We start from the raw sequence: 23,015 nt of genomic DNA, 5'->3' as shown, positions 1-23,015 counted from the left end.
TTCCTTGTACCTTAGCCTCCTACCAATCTTGTGTGAAATTTTAATCCCTTTCAAACTGAAAACTTTCTCTTCTCTCATAGTAAAAAGATGGCAAAAAGTATAAGATCTTTGAGTGACTGATTATAATGGATTAATGGATATAATATAATGGATTATAGAACTTTATCACAACTTTGCCACTTCATCAAGTGTTTTAATAAATGCTGGGTGGGTAGAAACATGTAGCTAGTGTGGTTCAAATGAATATATGAAATTAATAATTTCTTTCTGACCCACGCTGTCCAGCCTTCATTTCTGTTTTGGTTGCCAGAATGTAATGTTGCATTAGCTGTAACAAACAAAACTGGCAGGATTCCCCCATGAGAATACATATCTATACCTAAAACCCCAAAACTATTTACCCGAGTCCTCTAATCTCAGATTGTGTTGTTGTTGTTGTTGTTAGTTGCGAAGTCGTTTCCGACCCATCGCGACCCTATGGACAATGTTCCTCCAGGCTTTCCTGTCCTCTACCATCTTCTGGAGTCCATTTAAGCTCACGCCTACTGCTTCAGTGACTCCATCCAGCCACCTCATTCTCTGTCGTCCCGTTCTTCTATTGCCCTCAATCTTTCCCAGCATTAGGCTCTTCTCCAGTGAGTCCTTCCTCCTCATTAGGTGGCCAAAGTATTTGAGTTTTAGCTTCAGGATCTGGCCTTCTAAAGAGTAGTCAGGGTTGATCTCCTCTAGGACTGACCGGTTTGATCGCCTTGCAGTCCAAGGAACTCGCAGGAGTCTTCTCCAGCACCAGAGTTCAAAGGCCTCAATTCTTTTGCGCTCAGCCTTTCTTATGGTCCAACTTTCACTGCCATACATTGCAACTGGGAAGACCATAGCCTTGACTATACGCACTTTTGTTGACAGGGTGATCTCAGATTACCTCTACTTTACTCATTATTCCCTTATTCCCTTATAGCATATGATCCCAATACAACTTTCTTCTTTCTGCTTACAGCCTTTGAATTCATGGTACTACTGTGCATTATTTCTTCTAGTTCCTGCTTTTTAACAACAAAAATATGATATATAAACATAAAAGAATATTGTTAGAAATAGGAGCGTGCAACGTTTCCTTCTCTTTGCCACTTCAGTTTCAGCTGTCTGTCTCATTTAGAAAACAAGTGTGAAGAAGCCACTTTGTTCTCTTGATTGAGGACTTTGATTTTATTGTTGGCTTCACCATTGACTCTGCTTATCAGAAACTAGTTGAGAAACACACAAATGGTTGATCATGTGGGATGCTGCAATGGGCATAAGTGCCTGCCAGTGTTGAAACAACCAAATGTTGACATTGTGACTACTGAGATGCTGCAATAGTCGTAAGTGCAAGATTGATAATCAAGTTACCTTCAAAAGATCACTAAACAGGACGGTCATTAAGCAAGGACTGCCTGTAAGGCTTAGAAAGTGTTGACATATTTCTCTTCATCGAGATGTTTCATGTGAACTCTTTTATTGTTGAAGCTTTGCACAGCTTTAATTAGAAAAAAGAATCTTCCCGTATATTAATTCTTTTCAAACTGGCAACTGTCCCTTTTGCATGGAATTTATATTGCATGCTTGTAAAGGTAAGCAATAAACACTTCTACAAAGCAATAACATCTATTACCGTCCAAACACTTTGCTCATAAAATGTTCCAAATAGGGGTTTTTTGTTATCAAGGTTCTTTCAATCTTTACTCAGTTTATAGCTTTCATACTCTATGAATCTAGCATTATAGGGGTTTTTTTCCCCGTGTCCACATTCATCTGCCTTCCAAACATTTTACCTTGCTCGAAATTCTGATGTACTCTATATCTCATGGTAAAATGCAGGATAATTCCCAGCTATCTGCTAATCAAAACCTCCTAGAGGCAAAGCATTAAATGATCATGATGGGCTATTAACCAGCAATTCAGCTAATAAAGTAAATGGTTTATCAGGTACCATTAAAATCTTTTAACATTCATTAGTCTCAACAAATATAATTGACCTATATTTCAATCTATCAAATATTGCATATTTCCTTTCCACTACTCATGGTTGGCTCAGGAATTCTGGGAGTTGAAGTCCACAGGTTATAAATAATTCCCCACTCCTGCCATAAAAGGAATGAGGGTACAATAAATATCTCAAAAAGGCCTTCCCTAATTTCTTAGAATGTAAAGGTGAAGGGGGAAATATGCACTTTCAGACTTGGAAGATTATGTTAACGTAACCTTACAATAAAGTTAGAATTAGTATTTCTGAGTGTGGTTTCTGTCTGGACTACCTCACAAGGCTGGCACATGGGTTCCTCCTTCATCATATAATATTCAATTTTCTGTATTCTTTTAACTGCAGAGACAAAATTAGTTCTCTGGGAGTTGGCAGATATGATCAAGTGATGATGGACAAGAGGCAGAAGACTGAATTGTTTAATTCCTATTTTGTATTAATTATGCTCACTACACAACTCTTTAATAAGTAGAAAATCCATATTCACCCATCAAGAGAAAGTATTGTGAAATTTCCCACAATATTCTTGATTCAATGAAAGAATCAAGTCATACCATGGGGTAGAAGAGAAACAGACTTCAAAACAGGATTTAATAAAGAGATTGGTATGAGAATACTTAACTTCTTAGAATGAAATTAAGCCTCTCTGCCTGGATGGCTTGTAGATGAGGGTTTATAGGAATTGATAGATGTGATCTCAGAACTACTGACTTTTCTTTGGGAACTCCTGAGTAGAGCAAAAGTGACAGAAGATCACAAAACATCTAATATTATTCCATTTTTTTCCTTAACTGTGGAATAATGGACCCAGAAAACTACAGCTGAATAATATTGATATCTGCAACAATCGAAGAAAAGGGTTGTTTATTAAAAGCAGATCATGCCAGATAAATGTTACTTGGGTTGGATTGGGGGAACAAATTGACTAGACTGGGGACTTTGGAGGTCATCTAGTTCAACCCCCTGCTCAGGCAGGAAACCCTATACATTTTTAGACAAATGGCTATCCAGTCTCTTCTTAAAAATTTCCAGTGTTGGAGCATTCACAGCTTCTGGAGGCAGGTTGTTCCACTGATTAATTGTTCTAACTGTCAGAAAATTTCTCCTTAGTTCTAGGTTGCTTCTCCCTTTGGTTAGTTTCCATCTGTTGCTTCTCTTCCTGCCTTCAGGTGCTTTGGAGAATAGCTTGACTCCCTCTTCTCTGTGGCAACCCCTGAGATATTGGAACACTGCTATCATGTCCCCCCTTGTCCTCCTCTTCATTAAACTAGACATACCCAATTACAGCAACTGTTCCTTATATAGACCACAAATTAAATACTGTATAAACCAACAGTGAGCTGCAGCTGCCAACAGGTCTAATGCAATTTTGTGCTATATCAGTAGAGCAATAGTCAAGATCATAAGAAGTGGGAGTTCTCCTCTATGCTGGACTTGTCAGACTACATCTAGAATACTGTGTCAAGTTCTGGTTGGGACAATTCAAGAAGAATGCTGAAAAACTGAAAACAGCATGGAGAAGACCAACAAACTTCAGTGACTTGGAAACTAAATACTATAAATATAGTTAAAGGTACTGTGAATATCTAGCCCTAAAGAAGAGATCTTCTAATATTGGAACAGCAAAAATAAAAAATCCAAATTTGGTACACTTTTTCTCACAAACACAAAGCTTTTGTATTTCAATAAAATATGTTTGTCAAAAAGATACTGTCAGACTTCTGATTTTTTACCACCCTAAATTGACACGAATCTCTTCCTGCAAATAACTAGATAACTTCCTACAAATAACTGGATTTATTCTTCATAAGTCCTGAGGGTAAGACAAGAATCAGTGGGTAGAAGAAAAGATCCAAAAATAAATAAGCAGGAATTTCTCTACCCTGAATGCTATCAAGCAATGGAATAGCCTATCTCCTGCAATTAATCCGTCTTTGGAAGTTTGAAAGGAAAGATTATACAACCCTTTGCCTAAGATATCTATGAGGATTCTCAATCATCCAGAGCTTGGTTGTCCCAAAGGTGCTTTTTCCAAAAGGCAACAACTTTCTTGGGTTTTTTTTCCTAGGAAAACATTTCTTCAGGCTAATCACCAGAAGTTTTAAAAGATATAAATCTTTCCATTCCCCACTAGTCAGTTGGAAATGAAGAAGCTTCTTGAATGACAAGTGAAACATTTTCAAAGAAAAAACAAAAAACAAAGTCCAGTTGCCTTTTGGAAAAAGCAGCTTTGGAAGTTTGCCTGGCATGATACAAAAATTCCTGGCCTGGGCAGAGGATTGGCCCTGAAGATCTCCATGATTCTACGATTCTATGAATAAAATAAAAAAGATAATAGATTTGGCTATAGTTATACCATATGGAGTACAGCCCTTAGGTAAACAATTGGCTGTTCTTTAATTATTTTATGCTAATTTTTGCTTTCATCTGTCTTTGTATGTCTGATGAGTTCAGTTTCATAAAATTAATTGATCTTTCAATTAGTTACTTTGACTAGTTGGCATTCAAAACCACTAATCATCTTCCTGTTTTCAAATCCCACTGATCACTACTACATTGACCTTTGGATCATATCTAACTGCCTTTCTGGGAAGAAATCAGCTTTATTTGATTTGTTCTTACATATTAATGCAACAGAATGAATAGTGTTTCAGGGAATGTAGGGGAGTCTAATAATTTTTTGGACAAAATATAGTTGTGCAATAAATGCAATAGAATATGAGATAAAACAGGAACTATGAAGCTGCAAGGGAACATATAGTTTATTTCTTAAGAGACAAAGCTAAAGGAGCTAGACTTTGCCATATTTTTTTCTTATTCTTCAGAATAATATACTCTAAAAATTTACTTTTTTTCTTTCTGTTGTTGGTCTTAGTATTTCCTTTGGATGTCAAATAATGAGTCTAATGGAAGCTTTAGTGCTGTTTGTTCTTAGGGGATAGGCAAGTAAGATGGAAAAAATAAAGGTAGACATGCTCTGGATAAAAATAAACTCTAATTTCCACAAGTGATCCCAATCCATTTTGTATCTCCATGATAAGTAATATATAAAAGTTTGAATGAATGAACCTTTATTGTAAAAGTACAACCATGTATACATTAAGATTGGCTGAGCCTCCCTTCATGCCCCCCATCACAATTCAGAGTGACAACAAACCCACCATCTTGTTACACCATATAAGCACAACACACCGGCCTCGCAAGTCAATCATACATAAAGTTATTTCCTGTTCAAGAGCCTGACAGCTCATGGATAGAAGCTGTTCTTCAGCCTCTTGGTATGGCTGGCTATACTCCTGTATCTCCTACCTGATGGTAGGAGAGTAAAGAGGTACCAACCAGGGTGTGAGTCATCCCTGAGAATTTTCCTCACTCTTCCAAGGCAGCGAGCCCTGGCGATATCATCCAGTGGTGTCAGGGGACAGCCCACGATGTTTTGTGCTGTGCTCACCATCCTCTGTAGTACTTTCCTATCCACGGCTGTCAGGCCAGCATACCAAACCACAATACAATGTGAGAGGATGCTCTCTATAGTAGACCCATAAATGAAGGTCATTAGCCATTGTTCTACCCTGAGGAAGTGGAGTCTCTTTGGGGCCTTTCTGGCCACCTGGGTTGTGTTGACTTTCCAGGTAAGATCTTCACAGAGGTAGACTCCCAGGAATTTAAAGGAAGAAACTCTCTCCACACAGCCCCCCCGATGTAAAGTGGGGCAGGTTCCTCTCTTTTCTTCCAGACGTCTAGCACCATTTCCTTTGTCTTGCCAATGTTCAGGCAAGACACCTGTTAATGCTGCAAACATTAACATGTTTTTGCACTGACAATATAAGAGGCAGCCTTTTGCTTTAACTGCTTGGTTTTTAATCACTAAAGCGCAGGTGGAACGCAACCCGGATGTTTTGACAAGATAAGGGATAGCCACTTCAGAAAGGAAGTGAAACTTTGTGTGTTAAATTAATTGGTAAATGTGATTCATGATGTGTAAATAAGGGAGGGAAATTCTGTATGATGTGGCATGTCAAGGGGAGGAAAATTCAGATTCTGGCATCCATCCATGAGTGCTAATGCTCAGTTCTGCTCATTATAGACTTTTCTAGAATAAATAATCATGCAGTGATCTTTGATGTGTTTTTTAATCAGAACCATGACATCATGCCAGAATCTTCTTTCTTTCAAACATCCTGGGAGTCGTGAGCCCCCGCTGCTGTCTCTAGTCAGGGAGATAAGCTGGCAAAGATTCAGGGAAGAATCCTCACCATGGGATGAGAAACCCTGGCTGCTGGCAAAACCTCAGAAGAGGGATCAATAGACGGCTTGCTGTGGGAAGATGAGTTTGGGCAGATCTCCAACCCTCAGCAACTAAGTGAGCCTATCTGGTCATCAGGCTGAAACCACTCCAGTGGAGACTACAGATACCTTGAGACTGCACTGCCAGAGTCCCCAAAAGCAGAATGGTGGAGAGCTGCCAGACCATCTGCCACTGAGAATTTGGGTGAGTGGAAAATCCTATCTGCAGACCAGACAGCCTGCCAACCCCAGGAGTCCCCTGCCAGGCCCTCCAGAACCACAGTAATAGAGGACCCCAGCCTGGGGCCTCTGCAGCAATGGGAGGTTGGGGAACACCCACAAGTGAAAGGCCAACAACCCTTGAGCTTGCCATAGTTAATAGAGGCCTTGCAACAGCTGGGGGATGTGCAGAAGCCTGGAGATCAGAAGCTGGTGGGAGGACAACAACAGCAAGAGTGGCAGCAGCAGGGCCCGAATATGCAACCCCTGAACATACAGTAGGACCAGTGGGCCAGCAGCAGTGGGGGCCTGGCAGCCATTGAATCAACAACTGGGATGGGGCCAGCAGCAACTGGAGACACCACAACAGCAGTGGGGTCCCCAGCAGCCATTGAACCAACAACCAGGGTGGGGCCAGCAGCAATGTGGTGAGCCCACCCTTCAGAGCAATCTTCGATGGGGACCCAAAGAAACTGATTTTCTTCCTCAATCAAGTATGCTCTCACTTGAATTGCTGGGCCCATCTCTACCTGGACCCAGGTGCTATGGTTGATGTGATTGTGTCCAGCCTAGAGGGAGAAGCATCCAACTGGTTGAACAATTTATATAATGAGCAAGCCCCTGAATTGGAGGACCCCCACCTTTTCCTCCTAGGGCTGAGGGAAAGATTTGAGGACCTATCCATTGCCCTCAAAGCAGAAGAGAAAATCCACATGATAAAACAAGCTGACCGGCATGCCCTGGAGTATGTGCAGGAGTTTCAAAAGATGGCCGGTCAGATAGAGAGATGGCCTGAGCAATCCATAATGTATCTTTTTAGAGAAGGGTTAGATGACCACCCTTCTCAGGCATGTATCTACTGAGCGGTGCCTGACTAGCTGAATGAATGGTACCAGGCAGTGGTGAAATTAGATGTTCAGTTCACCCACTATAAGACGCCTCTCCTACCTGAAGCCAAGGCGAGGTCAGAACAACCCAAATGGCAATCACCCCCACAAAAATCTCCAGCTACTGTGATGGCTGAAAGGTCCAGGCCACCTGTAGGCCCGGCAATTAAGTGTTTTTGATGCGGACAGCAGGGACATCAAGCAGCGAAATGCCCAGTCCCCTTCCCCCAACAGCAGAACAGACCAGGACCAGCAGTGAGAAAGAGAGCTGCACAGCGGCTAATGGGAGAGAAATCCAACTGGATGATGCAGGAACCTGTTACCCTCCACACGGGAGGACGCCGGAACTCAGGCTAGATCCACTCCTGTTCTACCCTCTTTCGACAGTGATGACGAAGGAGAGAATGACCCGATGGTGAGCTGACATGTCCCACCTTTTTTACTACCTGCCAAGCTCATAATCCCTAAGATGGGTACGCAGGTAGATTTAAAGGTGCTAGTGATGCTCTTGATGCATCATTAGCTTGCCATTTGCCATGAAACTGGGCATACAAGCAAAACTGCTCTCCAAACCTGTGAGGTTCGAGCAAGCTGATGGCTCCTTGATGGGAGAGCCTTTAGTCATGCAATTAATGGATCCCCTATGCTTAGAAATAGGTGAGCACTGGGAATTTATTCGCTTCCTGGTGGCCCCCAAAATGACTGTGATCTTAGCATTAGCCTGCTTGGACAAATGGTGGGAGAAAGGAATGAGAACTGTGAGACTACCTATAGAGCTCAATCCCCCCATTGATTCAACAGATGTTACAGGGAATTTTAGCCTACCCAATGAGTGAGCACACATGGCTGCCTCACGGCCACCAGGCGAGCTGCTCATCCCCAGCGAGTACCAGGACATAGTGGAAGCATTTAGTGAGAAAGAATGCAATACCTTGCCTCCTCACTGGCCCAATGATTGTTCCATTGAACTGTTGCTGGGGGCCAAACTTCCATGACCAAGAATGTACACTATGTTCCCCCTTGAAATAGGGGAGATGCAGTGAAATGTGGATAACCTAGCGAGGTGATTCATTGAATGGGCCAACTCTACTGTGGGAGTTCAAAGAAAAAAAAAAGATGGGTCTCTTTGTCTCTGCATAGACTATAAGAGCCTTAATGCTGTGAGTGTGGAAAATAAATACCCTCTCCCCCTCCTGAAAGACTTACTAACCCACCTGGCGAAGGGGTGTGTCTTCACAAAGTTAGACCTGAGAGAAACATATTACCAGGTGAGAATAAAGGAGGGGGATGAGTGGAAAATGGCCTTCAACTGCCCCTTGGGAAGCTACCAATTCAAAGTGATGCCATTTGGACTGCAGGGGGCCCCAGCCGTATTTATGCAGTTGATTAATGAGGTCCTACATGATCATTTATACAAATGGGTTCTGGTGTATCTTGATGACATTCTGATATATAGTATGAATATGACTGACCACATAAGACTGGTCAGAGAAGTGTTAAAGAAACTATTGAATGCCAAACTTTATGTCAAATTGTTGAAATGTGAATTTCACCAAACCCGATTAGATTATCTTGGTTATAGAATTTCTGATGAGGGCATGAAAATGGATCCAGCCAAAGTGAAAGGTATAATTGAATGGCAGCCCCCCAAAACTCACAAACAGCTCCAGAGCTTCCTAGGGTTTGCAAACTTCTACCATCAATTCATTCTCTCTTTTGCCGAGATTGCTCTACCCCTTACAGAACTACTCAAAACAGGAAAGGGAGGGGAAAAACTGCGACCTGGCCAACCACTAGCATGGACTATGAGTTGTCAGAAAGCTTTTGAGAATTTAAAAAGACTGTTTGCGGCTGAACCAGTTCTAAAACACCCCTGCCCAGGGGAGCCCTTTGTAATTCAAGCAGACGCCAGTGACGTGGCAATTGGAGCGTGTTACTGCAAAAGAATAAAAGTAGGGATCTGCAACCTTGTGCCTACACCTCTAAGAAATTCACTGAAGGCGAGAGGAGATGGACGGTCTGGGAGAAGGAGGCCTTCACAATTATGTGGAGACTATTTAACTGGTGACACTATTTAAAAGGGAGCAAGGTGCCTTTTGAAGTATGGACAGATCACAAAAATTTAGAGGCACTAAAAACTCCCCACAAATTGTCCCCAAAGCAAGTGCGATGGGCACAGTATTTTAACCGTTTTAATTTTACTCTAAAATACATACCAGGAAGAAAAAACTTCCTAGCTGATGTGCTATCTCAATTGCCACAGTACAAAAGCAAACTCAAAGAGGCAATTATCCCCAGTTTACAACCTGTGGCACAACTCACACCTTGCAGAACCCATAATCCTGATGATCCAGGAGCGAAGAAGATAAAACGAGAGCTCCTCACCGATCAATGGTTCAAAGATAATCAAACCTCCCTAACATGCAGGGATGGTTTGGCATACATGAGGAAAAAATTGTTTCTACCTGAAACCCTCCATCTCAATGCTCTCACACAAAGCCATGATGTAAAACAGGCTGGACACTTCGGATATTTAAAAACTCTACACCTCATCAACCGGCAATTTTGGTGGCTGGGGCTAAAATGAGATGTGGAAAACTATGTCAAGAGTTGTACCATATGTACCACCATGAAAAGAATTCCAGGGAAAACTCCTGGGCTACTGCAGTCAGTAGCAGACCCTTCCCAACTATGGGAAGAAATAGCTATGGACTTTATTGAAGACCTACCCAACAGTAGAGGGAATACTGTCATCTGGACTGTGATAGAACTGTTTTTGAAGCAGGCTCATTTTATCGCCCGTAAAGGACTCCCATCTGCACGATTGACTAAATTGTTCCTGAAACATATCTACTGACTGCATGGCGCCCCTAAGCAAATAATTTCAGATAGAGGAGTACAGTTCACAGTGAAATTTTGGAGGAATTTCCTTAAATTAATTGGATCATCTTAAGGCTTATCATCTGCTTTTCATCCAGCTACCAATGGGGCTGCAGTATCCGCTAACAAAATGGTCAACTAAATATTTATGTCTCAAATTACCCAGCAAGAAATTGGGACTGAAATTCTTGGGGCCTTTCCCCATTGTGAAAATCATCAACCCAGTCACAGTAAAATTGAAACTTCCCAGACTTTGGGGGAAAATTCACACGGTGTTCCATTGTAGCTTACTGAAACCTTTTCGGGCCTCCACTTTAAGACCTCAACCTAGGAAGGCACCCGGACCCCTTGTAGTAGCGGGTCAAACCCATTATGAATTGAAATGTATCCCTGACTCTAGAATCTTTAAGGGAAAATTGCAGTAGGGAAGGGATACCCATTGTCTGAAGCCATTTGGGTGAAATCTAGTGATGTGAAAGCTCACAGACTTATCAAAATGTTTTATAAGAAACACCCCAACAAACCAAAAGCCAGCCCCTAACTTGTGTTTTATTTACATTACAGGATCTTTTCTTTTTGTAAGGGGGGCTGGATGTCAATGCTGCAAACATTGACATGTTTTTGCACTGACAATATAAGAGGCAGCCTTTTACTTTAACTGTTTGGTTTTGAATCACTAAAGTGCGGGTGGAATACAACCCAGATTTTTTGACAAGATAAGGGATAGCCACTTCAGAAGGGAAGTGAAACTTTGTGTGTTAAATTAATTGGTAAATGTGATTCATGACGTGGAAATAAGGGAGGGAAATTCTGTATGATGTGGTATGTCAAGGGGAGGAGAATTCACATTCTGGCATCCATCCATGATTGCTGATGCTCCGTTCTGCTCATTATAGACTTTTTTTAGAATAAATAATCATGCAGTGCTCTTTGATGTGTCTTTTTAATCGGAACCATGACAACACCATGAGAATAGTTTATGTAGGTCCCCCCTGTATGCTGTTTCATCTCCACCTTTAATAAGACCCACTATGGTGGTATCATTTGTGAACTTAATTATCGCAGTAGATGGGTCAGATGATACACAATCGTATGTGTACAATGAGGGGCTAAGACGCAGCCCTGTGGCAAACCTGTGCAAAGCTTCAGGGGGGTGTATAAAACAGAACCAACCCTCAATGTTTGTAGCTGGTCCCTTAGAAAGTCTTTAATCCAATCGCAGATGGAGGGGAATAAATTCAAGTCAGTCAGCTTTTCAATAAGGATGCTCGGCAGAATGGTGTTGAAAGCTGAGCTATAATCAATGAAAAGCATCCTTACATAGCTTCCAGGTTTCTCTAGATGGCTTGCTACAGAGTGTAAAGCAGTAGCTATGGCATCTTCTATTAACTTGTTCCCCCTGTAGGCAAATTGATGTTTATTGAAGTCCAGTGGGAGGCATGTCCTAAGATGTTGGAGAACCAGTCTTTTGAAGCATTTCATCACTCCAGATGTTAATGCAACAGGTCTGTAGTCATTCAGGCACTCAACTGCTGTTTTCTTCAGGACTGGGACAATGGTAGCTGGTTTCAAGCATGATGGTACACAGGCCGTTTGTGTGTGTGTGTGTGTGTGTGTGTGTTTGTGTGTGTATTTCTAAATTTGGCCTATAGTCCTGGATATCCCAGATTGTCTCCCATCTAAGTACTAATTTAGGCTGTTTCATCTTAGATTTCTAGATCAGCCAAGAATAGCCAGGCATAGCCATCTAGCTATGATATTTTTTCCCCAAGAAGGAAATAAATGTGGTGATCTGAAGCAGAAGATAAAACTCTGAATATCAGATTTCTAAGGATTCATAATGTGTTTCAAATCCATAAGAAAGAAAATACTAAATGGAGGAGACCACATTTTTCACCTGTTTTCTAATAATAAAATATTTGTAGCTTTGATGTTGCGCAATAAAGTGAATCCAAAATCTTTGGCACAAGAAGAAATAGCCAGCGGTGTTATTAATTTAAAAGGTATATTCCTTCCCTCAAACTCAGCAGCATAATGACATATGTGAAATTATGCTCACTACACAATTTTTTAACAAATAAAAAAATCCATATTCACCCATCAAGAGAAATTATTGTGAAATATCCCACAATATTCTTGATGAATGAAGCACTTTTGATCAAATTCTAATCTTGATAATTGCTTGCCACCTCATTAATATAAACAGAGATGCAACCTCTATCAAAAATAACAGCCTTAAATACTACGTGGACCAATTCCATTAAACCTAAATTGAATTGGAATGTGCTGGTATGTTATATACTACTGGACTTGCATGAATGACAGAAAGAAATTCATTTAAATAAAAAGAATTGGCCAATGCCAATTTATTCATTAATATGTCTTTTTGCACAGTTTAGCAATGTATATTTATAGAATGATTTTAACCTTTTGAACTATTATTTTTTCTTAATTCAGTGTTGAATATTCTCCAAGCAAATGAAACTAGCAGATTAGAAGGGAACTTTGTATGCTTCCACCTCATTTTGAGGGTATAGTTTTCTAAATCACTAATAAAGTGGTCAGGAAAAATAAAACCCATTCAGAATATTAATGAAATATTCAATGGTTTAGAGTTTTGCATTAATTATTCTATTCTGTTCATTGTTTTCTCCTCTCTTATTTCCTTCCCATTTATATTCCAATTCAGTTGATTAAGAAATGTTCTCTAGCAGGTTCCATGAAGTGGCCCTTTTAAATTAGAGCTCCTGCTTCTGGGATAGACCTCTCCCAGAAATTAATAAATTAATAACTGATTCTTTCTTCAAGCCTGCATCAGTGTCCAATGGGCCCCTCTATGTTGGAGAAAATATGAGAGATTTTTGTTTTCATCATTTTCTTAAGGTTTTTATTATGTTCTGGTTTGTCTGCTTCTAATTTTGTGAAGCTGTGAATCAGATCAGAAATATAAAAAATAAAGAAAGATAGATGATAGAAGTTGGATGATAGACAGACAGACAGACAGACAGATAGATATTGCACATCTTGTTATATCTCTAGCCTTACTAGATTGGAATATGAATGCAACTTAAGCATGAAAAGAGCTATGATTAGAGTCTTTACAATTTGTTAGTACATGTTCTACTGAAATTTGACATCTACAGAATTCTCAGATTTTGCTATGCCAAACAGCAAGGCAGGGACCTACTGGGATATACAGGAAATATAACCAGTATCTTCTGTGCAATTTCTCAACATTTACAAAAAATATGTGACGAGGGTTTAAGTTCCAGTTGGAAAAGCACATTTCTTAGCAGATTTTTTAAAATATTGATAGATAAAGTTTGTAAACCTCTTTCCATTCCTAGCTGATATACTCTGCTTGCAGACTGGGCTGAGATACTGATATTCTAATATAATTTAAAGACAAAAAAGTTTTCAAATACATTTATTTATACTTTTTTTCTAAAATATTCTGTTGTTTGTGTATTTTTTTCTTTAACTTAATTTTGTTAAGTTAATATTTTAAAATATTCTGTAATATTCTATATGGATATTGTCTCCCCCGTGTGTGTGTGTGTGTGTGTGTGTGTGTGTGTGTGTGTGTGTGTGTGTGTAAGAGAGAGAGAGAGAGAGGGGGGGGAGGGGAAGGGAGAGAGATTAACAATAATAAAATTAAAATTGTGCACAGGACCATAAAAATGAAGTTATGTAAAATTCATTCACTTATATATATATTTATTTCTTTGTCACTTTAACCTTTGTTAGCTGCAAAGGTCCAATTAAAAATTTACCTGTACATTCCCCCAAATACCTTCATCTTTGTATGGAATGTAAACACTGGAGCATAATCCTGAGGAGGAAGATCACACAACTTCACCGAGACAATGATCATTAGGGTCTGATTTACAAAGGAACAAAGAGCAGTATAAAGCCGTTTATAAGAATTTTGAACTGTGGAGCAAGAAATTCTAGGAGTCTGACTTATTGCCAAGAGTTTTGGACCACATAAGAAAAACTGGTTAAGTGTTGCTTGCAGAAGAAGAGCTGTTTTATTGTTAAGAGAAACCAGCCTTTTCCTAAATTACAGCATCACTGGTCACCCTTGCTAATGAGTAGGGTAATGTCAATGGGATTAGGCCTATATGTTCAATTTGCACAGAACATCTGCATTTTTGCTAAATTCCAGCATTGGCTTTCCCTTATCAGATCTGGCAATTGCGTGAGGCTGGATTTTTGCTGCCTTAAGTCAGTTTCATTTCTTTTGGGCAAGGGAAGGATTAAGGGGTTTTGTTTAGAAAGTGGAGTTATTTCTTTGGATAGGGTGGGATTACATAAACAGAGAACTGGACCTGACTCCTGTTATATCCACAGAAACAGAAACAGAGGGATATACCCATATATATATATTGTTGCAGTTGCTACTTGCTGCCTGTGGATGGCCCTAGTTTGGGCTGATACAGGCAAAAGATTTCACCCATATTTGGGCCAACGAGGTGCTCAAAACACTCAAGACATATCTCCTTGCCTTGTCTCTTCCTTCCCTAATGCAGCTGACAAAGCAAGAAAGAGCCTGTGGCCTAGAGGTTAAAACAACTGCCTAACATGCAAGGCAGCCCAGGTTCGAATCACAGAAGGGTGTGGTTTGCTGATGAGAACAAAAAAGTTTGAAATAGCTATATCAGTCTCCCTTTAATTATTTGTCAGCAATCCAAATTTATTTATATATATCAGATAGATTTGTTGTGATGAAGGGGGAAAGACAATTTATTTATATATCTGGTTTTTTTCCCCAATATTATACTTATTTTCTTTTCTTTTGTATTTTGGTATTTATTTTAGCACCTTTTTTCTTTATTCTTTTTTTAGTTTGTGTTAGTTTTTACTTTTGTACATTGTAATAAAATTACTATAAAAGAAGAGAAAACAGAAGGAGGAAACAACACGATTTTTCAAATACTTGAAAAAGAAGTCATACGCTTAGAAAGTGTTCATCATCACAGGATGCAAGACACAGATAATGGTCTTAAATTACACTGATTGAACGTTGAGAAAATTTCCTAAGGGTAAAACCAGCTAGACAGATAAACCTATTGTGCTATGCTCTCCTATATCTTTTCCCACTAAGAAAATGGTACAGAGCAGTGAATAAACTGTTGCACTGAAGTGGCATATAAGCCCCAGCAGAAACACAAACAAACAAACAAATCTATAAATAAAAAATAATAATCTTTGCCAAGAAGTAAATATGCAAAAGAAACTGTGGAATACTCATATACAGAAAAAATCTTTGGTTATAGGTATATTTATAAATAAAAAAGTAAAGAATGCACCATTGGTGATATTTCAGACCCAATAAATATGTCTTGTTTCCTTAAAAAATCTTAAATACAATTACAAGTGCAATGCTATATATATGAGAGGTAAAACATAATTTAAAAATTTTAAGCAAGAAAATTGAAAAGATATGTGTATATGTATATGTATGTATGTATGTGTGTGTGTAATTGCTTAAAATTTTTAAATTCTGTTTTAGCTCTCATATTTTATTCATCATCATTTATCTTTATTCCTATTTGATCTCAGTTTGAAGTTTGTTTTAATACATTATATCTTATTGTGTTACTCATTTCATTATTGTTATATTTTAACTTGCATGTTTGATTGTGTAAATCTTATAGAGAACTTTTACTTATATAATCTACAAATGTTGTATGGTTAAACATTTTTTTTAAAAAAAAAATCAGAATAGAGCTGGAAGGTCTTCTAGTCCAACCCTCTACTCAAGCAGGAGACCCTATACCATTTCAGATAGGTGGCTGTCCAGTTTTTTCTTATATCTCCCCCTAGTCTTTTTTTTAACTAGCCAAACCAAATTTGTCAACCATTCTTCATATGTTTTTGTCTTAATCATCTTAGTTGCTCTTCTTTGCACTTTTTCCAAAGCCTCAACATCTTTTTTGTAACATGGTGACCAAAACTGGATACAATATTCTGGGTGTGGTCTTACTAACGCTTTATAAATCAAACCACTCGGAGGCTTCAACTGGTACAAAATGCAGCCGCACGAGTTGTGATGGGAGTTTCCCGTTACTCCCATGTAACACCTCTGCTCCGCGAGCTGCATTGGCTTCCAGTTGCCCTCCGGGTGAGATTCAAGGTGCTGGTGATGACCTATAAAGCCCTATATGGCTTGGGTCCAGGATATTTGAGGGAACACCTGCTGCCGGCATCAAGCTCCCTTCGTCCTGTGCGCTCCCACAGGGAGGGTCTTCTCAGGGTGCCGCCGGTCAAAGAATGCCAGCGGATGACACCCAGGGGGAGGGCCTTCTCTGTGGGGGCGCCTGCCCTCTGGAACCAGCTGCCTGTGGAGCTTAGGACTGCCCCCGACCTTCGATCATTCCACCGAGACCTGAAGACCTGGCTCTTCGAGCTTTCTGGCTCAGGCTGAGTTTTAATTGGGTTTTAACTGGGGTTTTACATGTTGCAGGGACTTAGTTTAATCTTTTTTAAATTGGTCTCAATTTTTGAATTCATGTTTTAAAAATTATACCCTGTAAACCGCCCTGAGTCCTTCGGGAAAGGGCGGTATATAAATTCAATAAATTAAATTAAATTAAATTACTAATAGTTCATTTGATTTTGATTCTGTGCCTCTGTTTATACAACCAAGAGTTGTATTAGCTTTTTTGGCTGCTGCCACACACTGCTGACTCATGTTTAAGTGATTGTCCACTAGGACACCAAAGTTTTTTTGAGCCAGATTCCACCTGATCTGCACTTGGACCTTTGTTTTTTTTTTTCCTGCCCAGGCAGAAAACTTTGCTTTTTTTCCACATTAAATTTAGTGTTGTTAGATAGGACCCATTGTTCAACTCTGTCAAGATCTTTTTGGATCCTGAGCTTGTCTCCTGCAGTGTTGGCTATTCCTGCCAGTTATCTGCAAATTTGATGAGTTCCCCTTCTATTCCCTCATCTAATTATTTATGAAGATATTGACGAGCACTGGGCCTAAGACAGAATTGTGTGGTACCCCACTGCTTACTTCCCTCCATGTAGATGTAGTGCTATTGAGGATTACATGTTGAATACTGTTTGTCAGCTAGTTACAAATCTATCTGATGGTGATGCTGTCTATCCCACATTTTTCCAGCTTACCAAGAAGTAGGTTGTGGTTTACTTTGTCAAATGCCTTGCTGAAGTCTAAATATACTATATCCACAGCATTTCACTGGTCTACTAATTTAGTCACTTTTTCAAAGAATGAAATAAAATTGGTTTACCATGATCTGTTTTTAACAAACTAGTGCTGGCTACTAGTTGTAACTTTATTTGTTTCTATATGTTCACAGATTTGTTTTTTGATTATCTTTTCCAGTAATGTCTGTTTGGTCTGTAGTTTCCTGAGTCTATTTTTTTTCTTTCCTTTTTTGAAGATGGGAACCACATCAGCTCTTTTCCAATCCTCAGGTAATTCCCTGTTGTTCCAGGATTTTTGAAAGATATGGTACAATGATTTTAAGATAACATCTGCCAGTTCCTTCAGAACTCTGGGGTATAAACCATCAGGTCCCAGTGATTTATATTTGTCAGATCAGACAGGTGTTCTCTAACAATTTTCTTGCTTATTTTAATTTTTATTTCTAGTCTGTCTTTCACACTTACCGTAGTTTCCGTCGTATAAGACTACTTTTTAACCCATGAAAATCTTCTCAAAAGTCAGGGGTCGTCTTATATGCCGGGTGCTGAAAATTTAGGGACAGGGCTGGCTGGAAAACCTGGAGCGGATCTCCCATTTAGTCTGCACAGGGAAAGCGGGACCAATTGGAGAAGAAGCTGCAGTCTGTGATTTTTTACAGGCTGGGGTCTGGGCGTCTTTCTTTCTAAAGTTGAAGAGCAGCTGTAGTATATCCCAACTTGAAAGGCAGGTGGGGAAGGCAGCAGCCAGAGCAGCTTAGCTCTAAGGACACATTTGACTCAGGAACTGGGCGGGCTGGCTGGAAAACCTGGAGCGGATCTCCCATTTCGTCTTTTTTTAAAAATCCCATTTATATCCTACCCTTCTCCGAAGACTCAGGGTGGCTTACAATTTAAGCACAAACCAATGTGCTTAGCAATAGCCTTCATTCTGTTTATATGCCTGTTTATTAGGGCTTTCACCCCCCCCAAGCAGCATTATTACAAAGTCAGCTTATTGCCCCCAACAATCTGGGTCCTCATTTTACCTACCTTGGAAGGATGGAAAGCTGAGTCAACCTTGAGCCTGGTGGGATGCGAACCTGCACTAATTGCAGGCAGCTTGTGTTACTTAAGGCTCTGCGCAGGGAAAGCTTTAGAGTGAATTAGGAAAAGTGAAAAAGTGAATTAGGAAAATAGGGAATGGTTGCTGGAATTGGGTATGTGTAGTTTAACGAAGAGAAGGGTGAGGGGTGACATGATAGCAGTGACCCAATATCTCAGGGGCTGCCACAAAGCAGAGGGAGCCAAGCTATTCTCCAAAACACCTGAAAGCAGGACAAGAAGCAACTGATGGAAACTAGTCAAGGAGAGAAGCAACCTAGAACTAAGGAGAAACTTCCTGACAGTTAGAACAATTAACCAGTGGAACAACCTGCCTCCAGAAGTGGTGAATGCTCCAACACTGGAATTTTTTAAGAAGAGACTGGAGACAGCCATTTGTCTGAAATGGTATAGGGTTTCCTGCCTTAGCAGGGGGTTGGACTAGATGACCTCCAAGGTCCCCTCCAACTTCTTCTTCTTCTTCTTCTTCTTCTTCTTCTTCTTCTTCTTCTTCTTCTTCTTCTTCTTCTTCTTCTTCTTCTTCTTCTTCTTCTTCTTCTTCTTCTTCTTATTATTATTATTATTATTATTATTATTATTATTATTATTATTATTATGCCACAGGATCTCTCTCGCTTTGTTAGCATATATTTACATAAATATATGAGCTGTCCGGTGTGACTACTGCCTGTTTGATGGCCTTCAAGATAGGCTGAAACAGGAAATAAAGATTTGCCCCATGTTTGGGGCCTAGCAAGGTAATCTAAATAGTTAACAAGTATTTGACACATATCTCCCCTTGCAGAAGCTAACAAAGCGAGAGAGATCCTGTGGCTCAAGAGGTAAAAACAACTGCCTAATGTGCAATTGCAGGGAAGCTGGGAAGCTGCTGTTGCTGGGATGCTGCTGCTGCAGCTGGGTTGAGAAATTAGCTGCTGGTGATGCTGGGCAGAGGCTGCTCCTGCCCAGGGTTGGCGCCCATGAAAGAAGGACACAGAGATCTCTTGGGGGAAGGGCCCCGCTGCTCCTGGGATGCACACTCAACCTGGGATGCACTCTGAACCACGAGGAGCAGTGGACCTTGTTTATTTATAGTAAAAGCAACCAATCATATTTTATTATTGTTCAAACAGACCAATCATGGTTACACATGTGTTCTTCTAAACTATCCTGAAAGGACATTGGTGTTAATGGTAGATTCAAATACAGTAATGACCAATCATTTGCAGGAGGCGTCAGAATTTGCCTTAAATGGAATAGCCAATGGTGTGAAGGAATACTGTGATTATGCCCTTATCTGGCTGTAGCCAATGACATCTCTCCTAGGTTTCTTTGTTTTCTGGGTTTATGGCTTACTTCCTTACACATGGTTCACTGAAGACTTTCCATGGTAGAAAAGTACTAGCCAGAAAAGTACTAGCCAGCTTCATGTATAGGAACAGAGATCATGGTTTTTCCAACATGCAATCAGCCCAGGTTCGAATCTCAGAAGGGTATGGCTGACTGATGAAAACTAATAAGTTTGAAATGCATTTCAGTCTCCCTTAATTCTTTGTTAGTAATATATATATATATATATATATATATATATATATATATATATATATATATATATGTATATATATATATGTATATATATATATATATATATATATATATATATATGTGTATATATATATATATATATATATATATATATATATATATATATTTGTTTTCTGAGGTTTTCTTTGGTCATTCGGGTTTTTTCCCACGTAGAATTGAAGGTATAAGAGCAACGTTTCGACGAAATCTCATCCGTCATCCTCAGGCTGGTGGCTTCAGCTTCGTTCTTCTGGGAGAAGTGTGTGGTAGTGGCTGTTTCTTCCTCTTTTTTAAACTGCCAGAGGGGGTGTGTTCTGTGGGTGGAGGTGTGCTCTGATTGGGTGGGGGGTTAGCTGTGTTCTGATTGGGTGGGAGTGTGTTTAGAATGGGGGCTGTGTTCTGATTGGGTGGGAATGTGTTTTGAGTGGATGGGCTGGTCTCAGCTGCTAGCCTTAGACCTGAACTGGTGAGTTGTGCTGCTTTTGTTCGGCTCCGTGTTTGTGGTGGTGCCATGTTTTTATAGTGGGTGTCAGTTTGCTTATTGTGTGGTTTGGAGGGGTTTAAAGTGGCTGATGTTTCAGCTATAGTTAGGTTTCTGTTTTGTGGTTGTGTGTCGTTATCGTTGTGGGTTCAGATTTGCTTTTTGAATTGTTGTGTGGTGGTGATGTCATGTGATGTTATCATGAGTTTGGGTCTGGTATCATTCTTGGTGGTTGGGACTCATCTGTCAATCAAGGCGGGTTTCCAAATGGCTGGTAAGTGAGAGGTATCATCTCATTTGTTCATGCTGTGGGGGCGTTTTTCTATTTCAATGGCTTCTCTGATTATTCTGTTGTTAAAATGTTCAATTTTGGCGATTGTTTTGGTTTTTTTAAAATCAGTTTCATGTCTCGTGGTTTCAAAGTGTTGGAACAGGGATGAAGTTTGTTCTCCCTTTCTGAGTGAGTTTTTGTGCTCTTCAATGCGTGCACTTATTCTTCTGTTGGTCTGTCCGATGTATGTGGTGGAGCAGGTGGTGCATGGGATTTCGTATACTCCTTGGTTTTCTAACCCAATTATGTCTTTGGGGTTTCTTAGGATGGTGGATATTTTTCTGTCTGTGTAGAATGCTGTTTTGATGTTGTGTTTTTGGAGGATCTTGCTGATTCTGTCTGTGGTCCCTTTTAAGTATGGGAGGAGGGCTTTGCCATTTTCTTGTTCTCTGTCTTGGGTTTTTGTGGGTGTCTCTCTTTGGATTAAGTTGGTAATCATGTTTCTTTGGAATCCATTGGCTTTTAGTACATTAGTGAGAGTGTGTAGTTCGGTTTTTAGGTGTTGTTCGTCAGCTAGGTGTTTTGTTCTGGAGATGAGTGTCTTGGCTACGGAGTTGATCTGTGAGGGGTGGTGGTGTGAGAGTGTGTTCAGATAGCAGTTTGTGTGTGTTTTTTTATGGTAGATAGTGTGTCCTAGGGAGCCGTTGGATTTCTTGTAGACTAAGACATCAAGGAAGGGAAGTTGATTGTTAGCTTCTGTTTCCATGGTGAATTGTATTTTGGGGTGTAGGCTATTGAGGTGTATGAGGAAGTCATCCAGTTTTTCTTTGCTGTGTGGCCAGATTACGAAGGTGTCATCTACGTATCTGAGCCAGAGTTTGGGTTTGTGGTTGGATTTTTCTAGAGCGAGGGTTTCAAAGTGTTCCATGTAGAGGTTTGCGATGACAAGTGAAAGGGGTAATCCCATGGGTGCTCCTTCTATTTGTTTGTATCTTTGTCCATTGTAGATGAAGTATGTGTTTGATAGGCAGTGGTTGGTCAGATCTAGGATGTGTTTTGGGGGGTTGTATTTATTTAGGATAGCTGTCAAGGATTCTTTGATTGGCACTTGGGTGAAGAGGGATATGACATCGAAGCTCACAAGTAGGTCACAGGGCTGTAAGTTTAGTTTACTTATGATCTCTATGAATTGGAATGAGTTTTGTACATGTGAGGTGATGGAATTTGCGTAAGGCTGTAGTTGTTTGGCAAGAAATTTGGCTAGATTTTGTAGAGGTGAGCCTATGGAGCTGACTATGGGTCTGAGTGGGGTTCCTTCTTTGTGTATCTTGGGCAGACCATAGAGCTTAGGACATCTGGATGATTTTTCTCTGGGAATGATTGTTTGCTGGATCTCTTCACTGATGGGGGTGGCTTTTATTTTGGATTTTGTGGTTTTTTCCAGGTAGGTGGTGGGATCTGTCTTGAGGAGTTTATATGTGGAGTCTCGGAGTAGGTTGGATAATTTGGTATGGTAGTCAGATGAGTTCATTACCACCATGGCGTTGCCTTTGTCTGCTGGCAGAATGATTATGCTGGTGTCTTTTTTTAGGTTAAGTATTGCTGTCTGTTCCTCTTTGGGTAAGTTGCTTTTGGGTGGTTTGCTGGTGCAGAGGATGTTGGTAACTTCGAGTCTGATTTTGTTGGCGTCGTCAGGGTTAATTTTGGTCAGGCTGGATTCGACTCCGCATATAATGGTTTCCATGTGGATGTGTTTGGGAGCGACTGCAAAATTAAATCCTTTAGACAGGACGTTGGTTTCAGCTTTGGTGAGAATCCTATCTGGCAGTTTAAAAACAAGGAACAAACAGCCACTACCACACACTTCTCCCAGAAGAACGAAGCTGAAGCCACCAACCTGAGGATGACGGATGAGATTTTGTCGAAACGTTGCTCTTATACCTTCAATTCTACGTGGGAAAAAACCCAAATGACCAAAGATCTACATACAAACACCCGAAGAAGGGGACGACAGAGAATGAGGTGGCTGGATGGAGTCACTGAAGCAGTAGGCGTGAGCCTAGATGGACTCCAGAAGATGGTAGAGGACAGGAAGGCCTGGAGGAACATTGTCCATAGGGTCGCGATGGG

The sequence above is a fragment of the Vipera ursinii genome, assembly GCF_947247035.1.
Source record: "Vipera ursinii genome assembly, chromosome: 1".
In the NCBI taxonomy this organism is placed as follows: domain Eukaryota; kingdom Metazoa; phylum Chordata; class Lepidosauria; order Squamata; family Viperidae; genus Vipera; species Vipera ursinii.
The sequence above is the reverse complement of the archived record's forward strand: the minus strand, read 5'-3'. Positions refer to the sequence as shown.